Below are 18758 nucleotides of genomic sequence, written 5' to 3'. Positions count from 1 at the left end.
ACTGATTGAGTCTGCTGAATGGTAGCCATCACCCCGATATCTCCCCAGTGGATAAGATCCTCCCAATGGGTCCTGCCATTTGTAGACTGTTTTTTTTTAACATAGTACTCTAAATCGCATGGAAATTTTGTACGTTTTGCTTGTTCCGTCTCCTTCTTGTAGATGTCTAGCAGTGTATTGATATTTTCTTTTAAGAAAGTCTGGACTTCCTCTGATAGTAGGGAATCTTGTAGTTGTTGGACAGCGTCCACTTTCTTTCTCATCTCGGCAACAGCTTTATGTAATCTGTCAATTTTGAGATCCAGATAGTAAGATGAGATTCAGCAAGCACTTGTTGATAATATGTTCAAAGTCTTTACAATATGTAAGGTTGTCTAGAAAAAAAGTAGGTCGCAGGTGGACTCGTAGTCCACTGAATATCTTGTCTTGCTTATGATATTCTGTTAAAGTTGCCGCGTGTAATTCATATGAAATCAGTCTTTTAGATTTCTTTTAAATATGTATTTTTTTCAACTTTCTTGGAGGAATATGTAGAAACTCTGTAGAGGTGGTTGATTGAGATAAAATCATGGTGTTTTTGTCACTTCCATAAAAGAAAGTGGTCAACATGAGTAGATCCAAATGCAGGTGTCAGATCTAGATAAAGTCTCGGCACTCACCAGTAAAGAGGCAAAATCAGGTGTTTTTATTTTTTAACACAAAATGGTATACATAGGATGCATTGTGGCGCTTAGGTCTTCTAGCTGTCTACTATGTTCATATCATAGATATCAGGGAACAGTCTCTCTCTACGCTAACCATTTATTACATTTCCATGTTGGGCTCATTGTAAAAACTACAAACCATGAAGTAACCACAAGTTCTTCCCTTTCTTTCATATAAATAAATGTCTTGTAAATGACTCATAAAGAAAGACAAAACAACAAGGTATCAGTCTCTTTATCTTTACCACACTAAAGTTTACAGACATCCTGAGTTATCTGGTTCCATTTAATGGAGCATAAAGGGTTAAAGGCAGCACTGTAGATAACACAATCATGAATAACAAGTAAATGATAATAATGCTAATCATGAAGATTAATGCCTTGAGTTACATGGATCTCAGCTGTTTATCTTCACCCCATTGAAGTCCTTTAAACTGTGACAATTTATTCTGAATTCACGGATTTAACAGATCTTATTTATACAAATGGAGATTTACAGATACATGTCTTGTTAGCTTGTAATATGGGTAACAGACTGTAACTTATGTCTCTAAAAACCTGCTCTACTCTCTTCTGAATCCATAGATCCCGTCTTCTTTCTTGTTTTTATATCTCTTCCTCATATCCTGTCCTAATATCCCGTCCTTATATCCCGTCCTCATATAATGTCCTCATATCCTGTCCTAATATCCCGTCCTTATATCCCGTCCTCATATAATGTCCTCATATCCCAACTACCTACCCCATCCTCATATCCCGATCTCAAATCCCGAATTCCTATCCCCTCCTGATATCCTTTCCTCACATCCTGACCTCGTATAACATCCTCATATCCTGTCTTGTGCACTAACTTTTCCCAGGCAATCTCTGCAGCCCAAAAGAAAAGCAATTTCTCACAGAAAAGGATTGCAGTAACACATGTTTAATCCCTTTGTGTGTATTGGAACTAAACCAAAAAAGGGAGGATAAAAATCAAATTGGACATAATGTTACACCACACTCCAAAAATGGTCTGGACAAAATTATTGGCACCCTTTCAAAATTGTGGAAAAATAAGATTGTTTCAAGCATGTGATGCTCCTTTAAACTCTAAGCAAGTAACAGGTGTGGGCAATATAAAAATCACACCTGAAAGCAGATAAAAAGGAGAGAAGTTCACTTAGTTTTTGCATTGTGTGTCTGTGTGTGTGCCACACTAAACATGGACAACAGAAAGAGGAGAAGAGAACTGTCTGATGACTTAAGAACCAAAATTGTGGAAAAATATCAACAATCTCAAGGTTACAAGTCCATCTCCAGAGATCTAGATTTGCCTTTGTTCACAGTGTGCAGCATTATCAAGAAGTTTTCAACCCATGGCACTGCAGCTAATCTCCCTGGGTGTGGACGGAAGAGAAAAATTGATGTAAGGTGTCAACACAGGATAGTCCGGATGGTGGATAAGCAGCCCCAAACAAGTTCCAAAGATATTCAAGCTGTCCTGCAGGCTCAGGGAGCATCAATGTCTGCGCAAACTATCTGTCGACATTTAAATGAAATGAAACGCTATGGCAGGAGACCCAGGAGGACCCCACTGCTGACACAGAGACATAAAAAAGCAAGACTACATTTTGCCAATATGAACTTGAGTAAGCCAAAATCCTTCTGGGAAAACGTCTTGTGGACAGATGAGACTAAGATAGAGTTTTTTGGTAAAGCACATCATTCTACTGTTTACTGAAAACGGAATGAGGCCTACAAAGAAAAGAACACAGTACCTACAGTGAAATATGGTGGAGGTTCAATGATGTTTTGGGGTTGTTTTGCTGCCTCTGGCACTGGGTGCCTTGAATGTGTGCAGGGCATCATGAAATCTGAGGATTACCAATGGATTTTGGGTGGCATTGTACAGCCCAGTGTCAGAAAGCTGGGTTTGCGTCCGAGATCTTGGGACTTCCAGCAGGACAATGACCTCAAACATACATCAAAAAGCACCCAGAAATGGATGGCAACAAACCGCTGGAGAGTTCTGAAGTGGCCATCAATGAGTCCAGATCTAAATCCCATTGAACACCTGTGGAGAAATCTTAAAATTGCTGTTGGGAAAAGGTGCCCTTCCAATAAGAGAGACCTGGAGCAATACGCAAAGGAAGAGTGGTCCAACATTCCGGCTGTGAGGTGTAAGAAGCTTATTGATGGTTATAGGAAGCGACTGATTTCAGTTATTTTTTCCAAAGGGTGTGCAACCAAATATTAAGTTAAGGGTGCCAATAATTTTGTCCAGACCATTTTTGGAGTTTGGTGTGACATTATGTCCAATTTGCTTTTTTTTCCTCCCTTTTTTTGGTTTAGTTCCAATACACACAAAGGGAATAAACATGTATATAGCAATACAAGTGTTACTGCAATCCTTTTCTGTGAGAAATACTTCATTTTCTAGAGAAATTTCAGGGGTGCCAACATTTACGGCCATGACTGTATATAGAGATTATATATGATCCACACCTGGTTTTGGCTGTATAGAGCACCTTTTAGTGAAATCCACTTACCTCCCAAAAATTTTATCTTTTAATTTCTAAGCCAAAGAGATACGTCTGTTTCCCCACTTATTTTCTGCTTTCCCTATACAGAATTTTCTTGATTCCTGCAGTTTCCAAATAATATTTTCCTTTTGGTTTTTTTTCATGAAAGGTCGGCTTTATAATAATTTTATAAAAAAATAGATTCCCTTTACATGAGGCTTATTTTTGACAAAACAAGTATGGTTTTAGTTGAGACAAAAATTATGGTTCAGGTAGATGTTTGCCTAATTGTATATACTCACATGATATTCTACATATGGTTGCACTGCCCTACAGTTAGAACTTTTTGGAATAAGCTTTGGGAGTTGTACAATGCCCAAGTAGATTGGTTCCCTCAGTAGGAAGGTAGCTTCTCCTGGTAGATAGTTACCCCCCAGTGGGAAGACAGGTCCCCCATTAGATAGGTAGTTTTTCCCATTAGGTAGGTCACCCAAATAAGTAGGTAGGTTTATTCTATTTGTTATTTAGAAACATTTCAAGCCTTTTTTTTATTTTGCTTACAAAAAAACATCACTTTTTTGTGCGACTTTTGTGGGTAAGCAGCTTTACCTAATTTCAGTTTTCACTTTGCAGTGGTCAGGTATTTATGATGTGCAAAAGACGCATGTAGGCAAGAAAAAAAAAGTCGAAAACCCCTTACAAAAAGTCACATGTCTGCTCCAGGTCTGACCTGGAGTACAAAACTCCCATACGTGAGCAAATTTAAAAAGTCGCAAAAAAAAAAGTCTCAGAAAAGTCTCAGCTGCGACTTTTTTGTGATAAATACACTGCTCAAAAAAATAAAGGGAACATTTAAAAAACACAATGTAACTCCAAGTCAATCACACTTCTGTGAAATCACACTGTCCACTCAGGAAGCAACACTGATTGACAATCAATTTTACATGCTGTTGTGCAAATGGGACAGACAACAGGTGGAAATTATAGGCAATTAGCAAGACACCCCCAATAAAGGAGTGGTTCTGCAGGTGGTGACCACAGACCACTTCTCAATTCCTATGCTTTTTGGCTGATGTTTTGGTCACTTTTGAAAGCTGGCGGTGCTTTCACTCAAGTGGTAGCATGAGACGGAGTCTACAACGCACACAAGTGGCTCAGGTAGTGCAGCTCATCCAGGATGGAATATCAATGCGAGCTGTGGCAAGAAGGTTTGCTGTGTCTGTCAGCGTGGTGTCCAGAGAATGGAGGCGCTACCAGGAGACAGGCCTGTACACCAGGAGACGTGGAGGAGACTGTAGGAGGGCAACAACCCAGCAGCAGGACTGCTACCTCCACCTTTGTGCAAGGAGGAGCAGGAGGAGCACTGCCAGAGCCCTGCAAAATGACCTCCAGCAGGCCACAAATGTGCATGTGTCCACTCAAACAATCAGACACAGACTCCAAGAGGGTGCTGTGAGGGCCCGACATCTACAGGTGGGGGTTGTGCTTACAGCCCAACACCATGCAGGACGTTTGGCATTTGCCAGAGAACACTAAGATTGGCAAATTCGCCAATAACGCCCTGTGCTCTTCACAGATGAAAGCAGGTTCTGGGAGACGCCGTGGAGAATGTTTGCTGCCCGCAAAATCCTCCAGTATGACCGGTTTGGCGGTGGGTCAGTAATGGTGTGGGGTGGCATTTCTTTTTTCGCAACTTTTTCTTTAAAGGATTTTTTAGTACGTGATGCCTTCTAGGCTATTTTAGATGGAAAAATGCATTGGTGCTGAATTTATCAATTTGCGACTTTTTGGCAAAAATTTTTATCGGATGAAAATACTCTGAAATGTCAGACCATGCTGGAGCAGGTTTAACCCCTTAAGGACCAAGCATTTTTCTGTTTTTACATTTCAGTTTTTTTCTCCTTACTTTAAAAAAATCATAGCCCTTTCAATTTTGCACCTAAAAAAACCATATGAGGGCTTTTCTTTTGCGCCACCAATTCTACTTTGTAATGATGTCAGTCATTTTAGCTAAAAATCTACAGCGAAACAAAAACAAAAAAAATCATTGTACGACAAAATTGAAGAAAAAAAATGCCATTTTGTAAATTTTGGGGGCTTCCGTTTCTACGCAGTACATTTTTCGGTAAAAATTACACTTTATCTTTATTCTGTAGGTCCATACGATTAAAATGATACCCTACTGATATAGGTTGATTTTGTCATACTTCTGAAAAAAATCATAACTACATGCTTGAAAATTTATACATTTAAAATTTTCCTAATCTGACCCCTATAACTTTACAATTTTTTTTATCGGTACCATTTTTGTTTTCATCAGGCTTTTTGATTGCTTTTTTTTTTTTTATGGTATAAAAAGTGACCAAAAATACACTATTTTGGACTTTGGAATTTTTTTGCGCGTATGCCATTGACCGTGCAGTTTTATAAATGATATATTTTTATATTTCGGACATTTACGCACACGACAATACCACATATGTTTATTTTTATTATGCTTGTATATTTTTTATATGGAATTTGGGAAAAGGGGGATGATTGAAACTTTTAATAAGGAAATGGTTAATGTGTGTGCTTTTAAACTTTTTTTAAACTTTTTTTTTTTACACTTTCAGTCCACTTAGGGGACTTTTAGGAGGAATCCTTTGTTTCCTCATACAGATCAATGTGGTTCCATAGAACCACATTGATCTGTGTGCTTTGCGCTTGATTGATAAAGCCTGATCCTGCCAGGCTTTATCATTCACAGCACAGGAGCCTGCACTACAGGAGAGGTAATCCCTCCGGCTACGTCAGCAGTGGATCACCCCCCCCCCCCGCAATCTTGCTGCTGTTAACAGAGTATGACACGGGCTCCCGACTTGAGCCCGTGTCCTACCGGCTGGCCCCCAGCTTATTCCTGTAGCTGGGGGCTGCCGTTAATAGCTGACATGCGGCGATGTGGTGGTCCAGTGACAGGATAAAGGCACCTTTAGACGCCCCTGTCAACTTTGACAGTGGCGATCTAAAGGGTTAATAGCCGGCCGCGGCGATCGCCGCATGTCGGCTATTAACGCCGGCCCCCAGCTACAGGAATTAGCTTGGGGCCGGCCAGTATGATGTGGGCTCGAGTCGGGAGTCCGTGTCATACCCCGTTAACGGCACATGGACTAGTATAGACGTCCATGGTCTTTAACGGGTTAAATACAGTCTAAACCTTAGATCCCGAAGACCATGCACAGAATTTATCAAGAGCCGTGCGACTTTTGATAAATTAGGCACACAATAGACCAGCCTAATGCTCTGTAGTTTGGTCAATATTGATGCGGGAAATAGACAACTTTGATAAATTTTCCCCTAAATATATGTGTCTATCCAATAATGATAAATACATAAAACTGAAAAAAACTACTTTAACTGTGCTAAAATAGTTAAAGTAGATTGTTAATTCCTTCATTAGGTAGATAGATCATCTTCCTCTTCTGCTCTGTTGCAGGTAGTCCGATGTGTGACCCAGAAGTCCTGAGCCACTCCTAGCCTCTTGAAGGCTGCAGTCTTAAAGCTGCGTGCTGCCTATAGGAGTACGTGACAGGGCAAAAATCTCTTTAGAGTTTTCTACTTCACGTGTGTCCTAAGGGTACCCTTAGTTGAAAATAAAGCCTATTCACTTGGAGATCCTAAAAAATTGCCTTGTATACTCTTGAGCTAGCACATGCCAGCATCCATACAGATGTGATGGGCGCAGGGGGATCATTATAACCATATAACTGTCCCCTTTGTGTACGCTGCCGACACCTAATCTTCTTAACTTTTACTTACACATGCTAAGTCTATGTGTGTTCTAAAAGGGGAAGGTAAAAAAAACAGCTGCCAGACACTTTTGGTAGTGACTAAGCACCTGAAAGAGCAAACGATGGCCACATGAAAATCCAACATGCCAAATCTTGTATGCACACTTTTAGTTTGGTTAACAGATCACAAAGTATTTAAAGGGATATTCAGCCCCTAGACATCTTATCCCCTATCCAGAGGCGGGATCCCCGCGATCTCTGCTGCGGCACCCCAGACATCCGGTGCACAGAGCAAACTCCACTCCGTGCTTGATGACTGGCAATGCGGGGCTAAGGCTCGTGATGTCACGGTCACACCCTGCTCGGACATCACGGCCATGCCCCCTCATTGCAAGTCTATGGGAGGGCGGTTGATGGGCATCACGCCCTCTCCCATAGCCTTGCATTGAGGGGCATGGCCGTCAGGTCACGAGCCTCCGGCGCTGCACCCGTCACTCTAAACTAATGCCGGGTGCAGCAGGGAGGTTGTGGGGGTCCCCAGCGGCAGGACCCCCTTTATCAGACATCTTCTCCCCTATCTTTTCGATAGGGGATAAGATGTCTAAGGGTGGAATACCCCTGTAATCTAACAGACTCATTTACCAGAAATGTTTATTTTAATCTAATATGACTGTATATGTCTATTACTGGGGGAATCCATGTCTGATGCTGGTTGGTCTTTCTTTTATCTATGACTAATATTTGCATTTTTCTGCAGTGGGGATCACCTAAAATTCTCAGTGATGCTGGTTCCAGGAATGATGTGTGAACCAACACTTTTCGCTAAGTCATTCAGAAACAATTTACAAGTGAGAGCAATTTTTCCTCCTCCTCACCAGGCGAAATCCCTGAAATGCTTTGCCTGAAAATTCCACAGAACTGAGACTTTATCACTGTTGAGTAATACTATGAATTCCCCTTCCGGCACTCTCTCTGTGCTGTCTGTCCCTTTCTCTAGTGTATATTCATGTATAGTAGAAATTATATACAGTTCTTTAAAGTAAGTGTGTGTTGACTGTGGTGTATTTCAATGGCCAAAAAGAGCAATCAAGGAAATGTCTTCCTTTCCTCGAAGAGATCTATTTAATCAAGAATATCTTCTCCTATAAAACCCCTCTATAACATTTACATACATACAATGCATTTGGAATTTTTTCAGATCGTTTAACCTTTTTTTTCATTTTATGTGATAAAAAAAAAAAAGAAAAAATGTAGTCTCCTCCGTCATTCTGCACTTAATACCCCATAATGACAAAGTGATTACAAAATGTTAGAAATATTTGCTAATTTATTGAAAGGAAAAACTAAAATATTGCACTGACATAAGTATAAAGACCCCATATACTGTACTAAGTTGAAGCAACTTTGGCAGCGATTACACCCTCCAGTCTTTTAGGGGATGATGTCACAAGGATTGCACACCTGGACAGGGCCGGTTTTAGACTTAGCGTGGTCCAGGGCAAAGTTCAAAGTGGGGCCCCAAAATGCTGAAATATTTCACTAACAAGCCAGTGCCATTAAGTTAAAGGGGTTATCTGGCAGTTTTTTAATTTTTTTATTTAAACTATGCCCATTCTCCGTAGTATGGAGAAAAAAAAACTGTACTCACCTCCATCGCTCCTGTTTTGAGCCCAATACATCATGCTGCAGCTCAGCAAAGCGGCAATATGACATATTGGGCCCAGGCACCAGAAGAGAGACCAGGGCCACAAGACATATGTTCCCCTACACACACAATAAACTGTATATATGTATAATTTGAGATTTCTCAAAACCTGGGCAGAGGAAATGTTGACCTCTGAAATACAAAAGAAGTGATCTGAGTGGTTGCTATGGGCAACTGGTCAAATTTTCCACTGCACAGGATATAAGAACCCCCCCCCACAAAGTTCTCAAATCATACCACTGCCTACAGAAAGTGACTAAATATTACCTCCATACTGTAAGGTCCCATTCACATGGCAGAACGGCAGAAGTGGAATCCAGCACTAAAATCCCATTTGAAAAGTCTGAAATCTTGATTAAACAAAAAAAACAAAAAAGAAGAAAAGTAAATTTTTTGGGCGAAATCCTTTTGGAAATGCATTGCTTTCAATAGAGCTGACTTATTTTAGAGTGACCACATGAAATGTTATCTCGGGATTTCTCTGAGTAGATATTCTGCCGTGTGAATTGGGCCCTTATTGAAGAAAACGCACTAAACAAAGACCAATAATGCCACCATATATTACCACCACATAGTCACTGAATAATATCACCTTGCTGTTACTGAATAAAACACATCGGGGGATTTACTCCAGCTGGTTTTTCCATCATATCTCCTATGTAAAATCCCATCGGTGCCTGCTGCACTGGATTTATTAAGAAGCGCTGGCCTCCCATTAAACCCGACACATCTGTGGTACACCAGTTACTGGAGTAAATTATATAACATGTGGTGGGCCGTCTCTGCTGGCGCATGGGACCACTGCAGCCAATCACTGGACTCAGCGACCATGTATAACAAGTACATACACATGGCTGTTGAGGCCATTGATTGGCTGCAGCAGTGACATTATTGGAGCGCTACTGCCAGGGACTCTGGAGCACTGGACAGAAGCAACAAGAGAGATATGTTTTTTATTGAACCTCCTAATCCCTGCCCCCTGGTAATTTTTTGTAAAGCTGGAATCCCCCTTTAACATATCTGGTCAATAATCATTATGACCTCTCACATGAGCAGATTTTAACTATCATTATAACAAACATAGCACAGTGAAATGTCAGAAGTTTGTATTGATGGGGGCAGGGTACTGATCATTAGAATGAAGAGACAGAAGTGCGCAGCTGCATGTGCTGTGCCCTCTCATCTCCATTCTGCACAGCTAAAGCAAGTGCCATATTTGTACAATGGAAGTCTACGGGACGTCTGGTATATAGAATTGCCAGCAGTCCCATAGACTTTCGTTGTAAATCTGAATTTTTATAGCTCTGCAGAGCAGAGAAAAGAAGCACAGTGTGCATAGCTGAGTACTTCTGACATTAACCCTTGGTTTGTCGTGACGCCAGGGTGAGGTTTGCTTAGTATAGAAGGCCCTGCCGCCAACCAGCCCAAAAACGGCAGGGAATAAATGGAATATCCACAGCAGGATTTATGAGATAACTGGAACTTTTACTTAACTTCTTGAGCAAACAGTCTTTACAAATATACAGTTTCTCCTGAGGTAACCGGGATGCAGGTTCCTCACAGGCTTTGCTTGGACTAATAATCTTGAGCTTTAAGCAGGCCATTGTGCTACTAATTATAGGATTTAAGAAGAATAGTAGTCACTAGGAATTTGTAGATAGAGCTTGTATGCATATTTACCAATATACATTATATCTTTAATGCATTATGCGAGGTGAGTAAAGGGTAAACCCTGCAGAAGAGCCCTGTGGAATGGAGGAACTCTAACTGAGGGGACTTAAGACAGGGACAGGACAAGGCCGTGTGTAAAATAATACCAGAAGAGCAGCACACCAAAAAAATGAGTATAGGTTGGTGCAGGCAGTCTGGGGCCCAAAAATACAGGCAAGGCAAAAGAGTAACTGCAGCACTCAAAATTAGTGAAGAAAAATGTGAGTAGCTTTATTCCATACCAAAGTTACAGATGCAACGTTTCTGCTGCCTCTGCTGCCTTTTTCAAGCATCACACTATGCATGTAACACATTACATCTACTAACACAGATATAATTACACTGACATTTCTCTAAAGCTAGCCAAGTGCAGGGGAGGATTCAGGAGCTTTATTTTCATGGAAGGGGCAGAACTTTATGGGACTGCTCAACTTTCTCCCTGTCCTCTTCATTCCGACTTCTGAGAGCTGCTGTGTAATATTACAACACAGCAGGAAGACGGAAGAGATATCCCGTGTGAAGAGGAGCTGGGGGGGGGGGGTTGTTAAAGAAGCCCAGCATTACAGCAGCATATGTGACTGAGCCTCTGCAGCGAGGCTCAATCATAGATAAGTGCAGGCAGCTGCCGCAGCCACTCTGCTTCTGCCCCTGACATGGTAATAGCTGCAAGCGGCCCCCTGGAGGATGGGGGCCCTGGGCAACTGCCCTGTTTGCCTCTCCCTAATGCTGGCCCTACACCTGGATTTGGGGATTTTCTGCCAGTTTTCACTGCAGATCCTCTCAAGTTCTGTAATCACCCAAATGGCTTTGCAGAGGTCCCCCATAGTGTCAAGGGCCGACTGGGGGACAGAGAGAGTGAGCCCTAAACTGACCCTAAAACCGCTCTCCCTGCCTACTTGCCCATCCACCCTAAATGGTGGAGCGACAACTGGGTGCCGGTCCCTTCCTGAACTAAAGTGCAGGGGTCTAAAAACACATACTTAGAAATAGTCGCTCACAAACCAGAAACATAACAGGAACATAGAACTCTATAGTACAAAGTCCAGAAGACACAGATCAGTGAGAAGCACAGGGGACACTATATCAGCGGACATGAACAGAGGACTCAGTGGTCGTGAACAGAGGACACAATAGATAAGCGGTCATGAACAGAATTCCAAAGATCTGAATAAAGAACTAATAAACATATAGAGTTCAAAACACCAGACAGTAAAACAGATAAGTCTGAACACACTCCAGAACAAAACAGGAATAAGCTTAATCCCCTAGAAAAAGCTCTGGTGGACACAGGAATAACAATACGCTCTGAGTCCCCACAGAAAGTTAAACGGGATCCATTGCTAAACAGGAATTATCCGAACACCTCCAGCAGACAATGAGTCCCCATGGAAGGGTAACAGGGATGCCAAGTTACAACTCAGAAAAACAGATACAACAGGATATAAATATAGAACACTGTTCACACTGAACACAAGACAGGAATAGCAAGCTTTCCGCACACCACCAGTAGACACGGAGTGCCCATGGAGCGGTAACAGGGATCTAACATAGGATACTGTTCACACTGGACACACAAACTGGACCCTTCACTAATGAAGTAACCATTTATAATACATCCAAAAAGACTACTGGCCTGTGCCACACTCCACAGAAATAGAAAACACAGAACTACATATGAACGGATACAAGAGAAAACACAGTGTGAACAGACACATAGCAAAAAGAGCATACAAATCCTAAAACCGACTAAACAAACACAGCTTAAAATCTACTAAGAGCATGTCACATAAAATTGGCTAAAACCAGAAAATACAAAGTGCATGCTAAAACAGAGATAGTAGATTAAAAGCTCAAACAAAGAGTGTTTCACCCAAAGCTCCAAAGCAGCATGTCAAACATGGCAGCAGCAAGATGTAATCAGCAAGAGCTCCATGCAGCACGTCCAGCATCTTAGCAAGTCAGGATATAATGAAATCAATCACCAGGCCAGGGTCTAGACTAGGCTGACATTAAATAGACACACCATAGGAGCTATTGGCTGAAAAAGGCAGAGGCATTAACTATCTCCTGACCAGGGAAGATAAAACTGTTCACACACAACCAAACCATTAGCGTGTGTATGAACACAGGACAATACAGACATGACACATAGTGTCATGAAGACTAATGATGGCCCCATGTGCCCAATAAAAGTAACAGTGCACCCAAAAACTGTATTTATGAAGCTCAAATGCTCACCTAACCTTTTCCCATGTAGCACTTAGTGATGCAGGATACAGGCCTTTTTTATCCTGGAGTCTGGGGGACACCAAGGTGCGGGAATGTATCAGTTAGGTAAGTATTTTTGAAAGTTTTCTGTATTTTCTCAAAAAGTGATTTTTATAAACCAAAAATGTCATTGCTAGCCAAACTTGAACTGAGGTGCCCACCAGTCTTGAACCAGCCCCATGTAAAACACTAGGAGGGTGCAGACCAGCACCATGATAAGGTGACATGATTGTGACTTTATAATGGGTTTCTATTCCAGCTCAGTGGTTTATCACTATGAAGTATCACAAATTGCACATTCTGACCCGATTTCATATTTAATTCTGATTCATATTTGTAGTGAACATGATGAAAATATGGAATTTTGGAAGGTGAACAGACTGCAACCTTTTTGTCACAAAGGATCTCCCACCCTCATGATTTACATTCATGATTCTTCCAACCTCACTGAACATCAATGAAACATCACTATTGCTTTTCGAGAAACAAAATCAGAAACGTAAAAATGATTATACAACAGCTCGGAGTCTTCCAAGATAAACAGATAAGAACAATGACTGTGCTCTCATGTACCATTCATCTGCCTGCAGGGGAACTTTCCCAAATTTGTAATTCTATCTTTCTTATATGAGTAGTCAATTCTCGCTGCCCAAAAAGAGAAACTCTTGTTCTTCACTATTTCCTCTGTGACAGAATTAGTAACAAATCCATTAGTGCGCATTTAGAGTTCAAGGTTCTGCAGAAGACTTTCTCCCAGGCTGAAGTCATGTTAATCAGTAACTGCGCAGGAAAGGTTATCGCTGTCCTTACTGTAATCCTCAAGAGATGAGTTTTTTTCCCTTTTGAAATAGAGATTGCAAAACCCTCTTCCTGCCAAGTACGTATTTGACAAAATATCATCCTGCTTAAGTCTGAACACCCAGGGAAATGCTAAGTTTGATTTCTCTGCACAAATATGCAATTGTACTTCTCGCTGATTCAAACATTACTCTAAACAAAACAACACATACTTAATTCCTGTAAAACCAGGGCGATGCTGGCTTTTTCTTTTGTTTTTTTGCACAATCTCTTAGAATTTGGTATAGTTTGTAAGGTTGAAGAAAAAAGACAAGAATCCATCAAGTTAAATCCAAAACCCTATTGTGCTGATTCAGAGGAAGGCAGAACCCCCAATGAGGTTGATGCCAATTGCTCCATAATAGAGGGGAAATTCCTTCCTGACTCCAATATGACAATCAGAATGAATTCCTCGATCAATGTTCTATCCACATAAATCTAGTATACATAACATGCAATATTATAAGAAAAACATCCAGGTCCCCCTTGAATCTGTTAATAAGTCAGACATCACAACATGATGTGACAGAGAGTTCTATAGTCTCACTGCTCTTACAGTAAAGAATCTCTGTCTGTGATGATGGTGAAACCTTCTTTCCTCTAGACGTAGAGGATGCTCCCCTTGTCATGGTTACCGGCCCAGGTATAAAAAGATCACTAGAGAGATCTCTGTACTGTCCATTCATATATTCGTACATTGTGATCACATCGCCCCTAAGACTTCTTTTCTCTAAACTAAATACCGTATTAATCGGGGTATGACACGCACCGGCCTATAACACGCACCCTCATTTTACCAAGGATATTTGGGTAGAAAACGTTTTTTACCCAAATATCCTTGGTAAAATGAGGTTGCGTGTGTGCATGTGTATACCCCGATACACTGTTTCTGACCCCGCAGAAGCCCCCAGGAAAGGCAGGGGGAGAGAGGCCGTCGCTGCCGGCTTCTCTCCCCCTGCCTTTCCTGGGGTTTAGAGCCCTGCTGCCGACGCTTCTCTCCCCCTGCTGTCGGCACCGCTGCCCCTTCTCTCCCCCTGGCTATCCGCACCGCTGCCCCATTGCCGGCGCCGATAGCGAGGGTGAGAGAAGCGGCGCTGGCAATGGGGCAGGGGGCGCCGATAGCCAGGGGGAGAGAAGGGGCGGCGGCACCCGTTGCCTCCCCCATCCCCAGTGGTATAATTACCTGTTGCCGGGGGTGGGTCCTCGCTGCTTCAGGCTTCCGGTGTGCGTCCCCTGCGTCGTTGCTATGCGCTGCACGGCGCGGCGCAATGACGAGTGATGTCACTCGTTATTGCGTCTCGCAGCGCATAGCAACGACGCAGGGGATGCACACCGGAGGCCTGAAGCAGCGCGGACCCGACCCCGGAAACAGGTCATTATACAACCGGGGATGGGGGAGGCAACGGGGCAGCGGTGCTGGCAATGGGTGCCGCTGCCCCTTCTCTCCCCCTGTCTGTCGGTACCGCTGCCCCATTGCCGGCACCGCTTCTCTCCCCCTGGCTCTCGGCGCTGGCAATGGGGCAGCTGAACCGATAGCCAGGGGGAGAGAAGGGGCAGCGGCGCCAATAGCAGGGGGAGAGAAGCGGCGACAGCAGGGCTCTAGACCCCAGGACAGGCAGGGGCAGAGAAGCCGGCAGCGGCGGCAGGTCTCTGCACCTGCAAAAGCCGCTGCAGTTCATTGATTTAAAGCGCCCGCTTTAAATCATTGAACTGCAGCGGCTTATCGGCGTATAACACGCAGATAGACATTAGGCTAAAAATTTTTGCCTAAAAAATGAGTGTTAAATGCCGATAAATACGGTAACCCCAAGCTTGATAACCTGATCAGTCCTGTAATCCTCCCACATTTGTGACCTTTGTTGCCCTCCTCTGCACCCTCTCCAGTTCAAATGATCATGAAATAAAGAGAGATCCACAATTTAAAAGAAATATGTCATCAGATTTTTCCCCCCCCACATTTTTACATTAACCCTTTATGGACATGGCCCATTTGCGCCTTAAGGACACAACTACTTTAAATTTTGTGTTTTTGTTTTTTCCTCCTTGCCTTCTAAGAGCCATAACTCTTTTATATTTCCAACAGAGCCATATGAGAGCTTCATTTCACCTTTCATTTTATAATAAAAGGCAGAATGAAAATAAATTATTATTTGCAGGAGAAAGTTGAATAAACCCCACCAAATTTGGCAGAAATTTGTGGAAAATATCATATACAAGTTATTTAATGGACAAAAATGGTGCTACTGCTCATGTACACACACTTTTTTGAGCTTATCCTCAAAATGTTACCTGAAATGCCAGGCCCTGTAAGAAGCTGATACCTGGTACAGTGGGGAAAAAAAGTATTTAGTCAGCCACCAATTGTGAAAGTTCTCCCACTGTAATTTCCATCATAGGTATACCTCAACTATGAGAGACATAATGAGAAAAAAAACTATCCATAAAATCACATTGTCTGATTTTTACAAAAGTTCATCTCAATACTTTGTTATATACCCTTTGTTGGCAATGACAGAGGTCAAACATTTTCTGTAAGTCTTCACAAGGTTTTCACACACTGTTGCTAGTATTTTGCCCATTTCTCCATGCAGATCTCCTCTAGAGCAGTGATGTTTTGGGGCTGTCGCTTGGCAACATGGACTTTCAACTCCCTCCAAAGGTTTTCTATGGGGTTGAGATCTGGAGACTGGCCACTCCAGGACCTTGAAATGCTTCTTACAAAGCCACTCCTTTGTTGCCCGGGCGGTGTGTTTGGGATCATTGTCATGCTGAAAGACCCAGCCACGTTTCATCTTCAATGCCCATGCTGATGGAAGGAGATTTTCACTCAAAATCTCACAATACATGGCCCCATTCATACTTTCCTTTACACGGATCAGTCATCCTGGTCCCTTTTCTGAAAAACAGCCCCAAAGCAGGATGTTTCTATCCCCATGCTTCACAGTAGGTATGGTGTTCTTTGGATGCAACTCCGTTTTCTTTCTCTTCCAAGCACGACGAGTAGAATTTTTACCAAAAAGTTCTACTTTGGTTTCATCTGACCATATGACATTTTCCCAATTCTCTTCTGGATCATCCAAATGCTCTCTAGAAAACTTCAGATGGGCCCGGACATGTACTGGTTTAAGCAGGGGGACACGTCTGGCACTGCATGATTTGAGTCCCTGACGGCATAGTGTGTTACTGATAGTAGCCTTTGTTACTTTGGTCCCAGCTCTCTGCAGGTCATTTCCTAGGTCCCCCCGTGTGGTTCTGGGATTTTTGCTCACCGTTCTTGTGATCATTTTGACACCACGGGGTGAGATCTTGCATGGAGCCCCAGATCGAGGGAGATTATCAGTGGCCTTGTATGTCTTCCATTTTCTAATAATTGCTCCTACAGTTGTGTTCTTCACACCAAGCTGCTTGTCTATTGCAGATTTAGTCTTCCAAGCCTGGTGCAGGTCTACAATTGTCACGATGCCGGCTGTCAGGTAGTGGATCCTCTGTGCCAGAGAGGGATTGGCGTGGACCGTGCTAGTGGACCGGTTCTAAGCCACTACTGGTTTTCACCAGAGCCCGCCGCAAAGCGGGATGGTCTTGCTGCGGCGGTAGTGACCAGGTCGTATCCACTAGCAACGGCTCACCTCTCTGGCTGCTGAAGATAGGCGCGGTACAAGGGAGTAGGCAGAAGCAAGGTCGGACGTAGCAGAAGGTCGGGGCAGGCAGCAAGGATCGTAGTCAGGGGCAACGGCAGAAGGTCTGGAACACAGGCTAGGAACACACAAGGAACGCTTTCACTGGCACAATGGCAACAAGATCCGGCAAGGGAGTGCAGGGGAAGTGAGGTGATATAGGGAAGTGCACAGGTGAACACACTAATTGGAACCACTGCGCCAATCAGCGGCGCAGTGGCCCTTTAAATCGCAGAGACCCGGCGCGCGCGCGCCCTAGGGAGCGGGGCCGCGCGCGCCGGGACAGAACAGACGGAGAGCGAGTCAGGTACGGGAGCCGGGGTGCGCATCGCGAGCGGGCGCTACCCGCATCGCGAATCGCATCCCGGCTGGCAGCGGAATCGCAGCGCCCCGGGTCAGAGGATGTGACCGGAGCGCTGCAGCGGGGAGAGTGAAGCGAGCGCTCCGGGGAGGAGCGGGGACCCGGAGCGCTCGGCGTAACAGTACCCCCCCCCTTGGGTCTCCCCCTCTTCTTAGAGCCTGAGAACCTGAGGAGCAGACTTTTGTCTAGGATGTTGTCCTCAGGTTCCCAGGATCTCTCTTCAGGACCACAACCGTCCCAGTCCACTAAAAAAAAAGTTTTCCCTCTGACCTTTTTAGAGGCTAAGATCTCTTTGACAGAGAAGATGTCCGAGGAGCCGGAAACAGGAGTGGGAGGAACAGATTTGGGAGAAAAACGGTTGAGGATGAGTGGTTTAAGAAGAGAGACGTGAAAGGCATTAGGGATACGAAGAGAAGGAGGAAGAAGAAGTTTGTAAGAGACAGGATTAATTTGACACAAAATTTTGAAAGGACCAAGATAGCGTGGTCCCAATTTGTAGCTAGGGACACGGAAGCGGACATATTTAGCGGAGAGCCATACCTTGTCTCCAGGGGAAAAAACGGGAGGAGCTCTTCTTTTCTTATCCGCGAACCTCTTCATGCGTGAAGAAGCCTGTAAGAGAGAATTTTGGGTCGCTCTCCATATAATTGAAAGGTCACGAGAAATTTCATCCACAGCGGGCAGACCAGAGGGCAAGGGGGTAGGGAGGGGGGGAAGAGGGTGACGGCCGTACACCACGAAAAATGGGGATTTGGAGGAAGATTCAGAGACCCTGAAGTTATACGAGAATTCGGCCCATGGAAGGAGATCTGCCCAGTCATCCTGGCGGGAGGAAACAAAATGTCGCAAATAATCACCCAAGATCTGGTTAATTCTTTCTACTTGTCCATTGGACTGGGGATGATATGCAGAAGAAAAATTTAATTTAATCTTGAGTTGTTTACAGAGAGCCCTCCAGAATTTAGACACGAATTGGACACCTCTATCCGAGACAATCTGCGTAGGCAACCCGTGAAGACGAAAAATGTGTACAAAAAATTGTTTAGCCAACTGAGGCGCAGAAGGAAGACCAGGAAGAGGGATGAAATGTGCCATTTTGGAGAATCGATCAACGACCACCCAAATAACAGTGTTGCCACGGGAAGGGGGTAAATCAGTAATAAAATCCATACCAATCAGAGACCAAGGCTGTTCGGGGACAGGCAGAGGATGAAGAAAACCAGCGGGC

General features: G+C 43.5%; 1 long non-coding RNA gene across 1 annotated transcript in view; it reads right to left on the bottom strand.

Moving 5' to 3' along the window:
• Window positions 1–264: 264 nt before the first annotated feature.
• The window catches only part of LOC130274168 (uncharacterized), a 53669-nt gene continuing 35175 nt past the window's right edge, over window positions 265–18758 (bottom strand). The window contains exons 2-3 of the long non-coding RNA XR_008844271.1: window positions 8948–9030; window positions 265–285 (exon numbers count right to left, since the gene is read on the bottom strand). This is a non-coding gene — a long non-coding RNA (uncharacterized LOC130274168). The remainder of the gene's footprint in view (window positions 286–8947; window positions 9031–18758) is intronic.

This window comes from Hyla sarda, chromosome 5 (assembly GCF_029499605.1).
Source record: "Hyla sarda isolate aHylSar1 chromosome 5, aHylSar1.hap1, whole genome shotgun sequence".
NCBI classification, from domain to species: Eukaryota; Metazoa; Chordata; class Amphibia; order Anura; family Hylidae; genus Hyla; species Hyla sarda.
This window is presented reverse-complemented; position numbering and strand designations above follow the sequence as displayed.